This window comes from Halichoerus grypus, chromosome X, assembly GCF_964656455.1.
Source record: "Halichoerus grypus chromosome X, mHalGry1.hap1.1, whole genome shotgun sequence".
NCBI classification, from domain to species: Eukaryota; Metazoa; Chordata; class Mammalia; order Carnivora; family Phocidae; genus Halichoerus; species Halichoerus grypus.
Window position 1 is genome coordinate 101,657,057 of NC_135727.1, and position 2,722 is coordinate 101,659,778.

A 2,722-nucleotide genomic window follows, 5' to 3' on the forward strand; every position below is an offset into this window, starting at 1 on the left:
CCATTAAAGACTCCCAAGTCATGGCAACCCTTCAGAATTCTCTGAGAGGTGCCCATACTGTGCTACTGAGCAATATCACCCAGACACACCAACCTCCTGTCTGATTCCTCGCTTCCCTTCAGGAGTTCCTTTCCCTTTTCCTCCTGAAGGTAGCTCCGTGCCGTTCCTTCAGGAAGTTGTCTTGCTGTGAGGGACTTCGTCCTTGAACGCAACCTATCTCACTGCTGCTCAAATAAACCCCATTGGGCGCTACTGCCCCCTAGTGGTCATATCTTTTTCCTTGCCGAGCCTTGAAATCTCAAGCTCACTGCCAGGTGTAAAAAGGGCTGTTAAAAAATACAGATTGCGCTTACTAGCCATGGCGCTGGCCAGCGTGTTGGAGAGGCCGCTACCGGTGAACGGGCTCGGGTTTTTCGGACTCGGGGGTCGTGCGGATCTGCTGGACCTGGGTCCAGGGAGTCCCAGCGATGGGCTGAGCCTGGCCGCGCCCAACTGGCGTGTCGCGGAGGAGCCGAGAATCGAAATGCTTCATGGAACCACTACCCTGGCCTTCAAGTTTCAACATGGAGTCATTGTTGCAGCGGACTCTCGGGCCACAGCTGGTGCCTATATGGCCTCCCAGACAGTAAAGAAGGTGATAGAGATCAGTCCCTGCCTGCTGGGCACCATGGCTGGGGGCGCAGCGGACTGCAGCTTCTGGGAGAGGCTGTTGGCTCGGCAATGTCGCATCTATGAGCTTTGAAACAAGGAACGCATCTCGGTAGCAGCTGCCTCCAAGCTGCTTGCCAACATGGTGTATCGGTATAAAAGCATGGGGCTGTCCATGGGCAACATGATCTGTGGCTGGGATAAGAGAGGCCCTGGCCTCTACTATGTGGACAGTGAAGGAAACCGGATCTCGGGGGCCACCTTCTCTGTAGGTTCTGGCTCTGTGTATGCTTATGGGGTCATGGATCGGGGTTACTCCTATGACCTAGAGGTGGAACAGGCCTATGATCTGGCCCATCGAGCCATCTACCAAGCCACCTATAGAGATGCCTACTCAGGAGGTGCAGTCAACCTCTACCATGTCCGGGAGGATGGCTGGATCCGAGTCTCCAGTGACAATGTAGCTGATCTACATGAGAAATACAGTGGTTCTACCCCTTGAAGGAGGGTGGATGTGGCTGCTTGCATTTGATGGGGGGACCATTGCTGGTAATGTGGATATAGCTCCCTATCCTCTAGTGGAAGGGTCCTCAATTGTATTGATAATTTTTTTAAGCTCTGGTGCCGTTGACCTCTATGTGTTACTAGTTGTTAATGACCTGCTGCAGAGGCGATTTTACTTTCTTGGATGTTAACATTACACTACTCGACCTCAAAAAAAAAAATACGGATTGCTAGGGACCTTCTGCGATATGAAGTGTTCTAAAAATCATGGCTTTGGCTAACGCTACCCAAGGTGTCTTTCCTATACGTCTGGAAGTTGTAGTGGAGGCACTTAGGTACCACCCAGATAACCCTTCAAAACTGAAGCCCCGCGAGTTGAAGTAAGGCCTCGTGAGAGCTCGCAGCTGTCAGCCCTGTGGGGGAGTTGTCCTTGATTGAAGCCAGGAGAGCAGCTTACTCAAGGTCGGGACGTTTTTTCCATAGGCGGACCGTATCCATTGTCTGCTTGACGCACGGATATAAAGTCTTGATTGCAACACTTCAATTTAGGACTACTTTGAAGAGCCTGTCTAGTTTCAGACCATCACATGAGGTCAGCTAAGACTTTGTGTGTGTGTGTGATTGAATCACAGCCCACCCTCTGCTTAATCCCGCTTCACGCTCTCTCCCCACAGGTGTTGCTCCTGAAAGCACTCCTTAATAATCTTCCTGGGAATTAATCTCCTTTTCCATATATGCTCCCTGACATTTAGCAGTGTTAGTTAAGCTAATTCTGAGTGGCAGACCAAGAAGTATTTTTAAAATTTCTTCTTTTTCTTTCTTTTTTTGGGGGGAGGGGGTTTGTTGACAATGTCACATTAGTTTAGGTGTACAACATAGTGATTCAACAACTATGTTTTGCTCTGCTCACCACAAGTGTAGCTACCATCTGTCACCATACAGCGCTCTTAAAATATTGACTGTATTCCCTGTGCTGTGCCTTTCATTCCCATGACTTATTCGTTCCATAACTGGAAGCCTGTACCTCCCAGTCCCCTTCAGCCATTTTGCCCATTCCCCCAACCCCTCCCTTCTGGCAACCATCATTTCTCTGTATTTACGAGTCTATCTCTGCTTTTTGTTTATTCATATGTTTTGTTTTTTAAATACCACATATAAGTGAAACCATATGGTATTTGTCTAAAATTTATTTTATTATTTATCAGTGTTTTACAGTTTTATTTATAACAGTATTGTTTATTGGGTAAAAGCCCAGATCCTGAGGCTAGACAGTGCATTCAAGCCCAGCTTCACTACTTTATATCTGATTACTTCAGACAAACTGCTGAAACTTATAAGCCCTCAGTTTATTGTCTTTAAAATAAAAATAATACCTACTGCAGACAGTTCTTTGAGGATGGAATCAATATTTTTATGGTGCTTAGAAGAGTATCTAACATATGAGGTCAATGTACATGTTTATTTAAGTAAAACAAGCACGCAAAAATAAAGTTTGCCAGCAATGTGTGTATAAAATTATTAGATACAAAGGAGTAACATTTTATAATTCAGATATTTATGTAATGGACCT

General features: G+C 46.3%; 1 pseudogene; it reads left to right on the forward strand.

The window, feature by feature from the left end:
- Positions 1-345: 345 nt before the first annotated feature.
- LOC118547960 (proteasome subunit beta type-5 pseudogene) lies at positions 346-1,373 on the forward strand (annotated as a pseudogene).
- Positions 1,374-2,722: the final 1,349 nt, after the last annotated feature.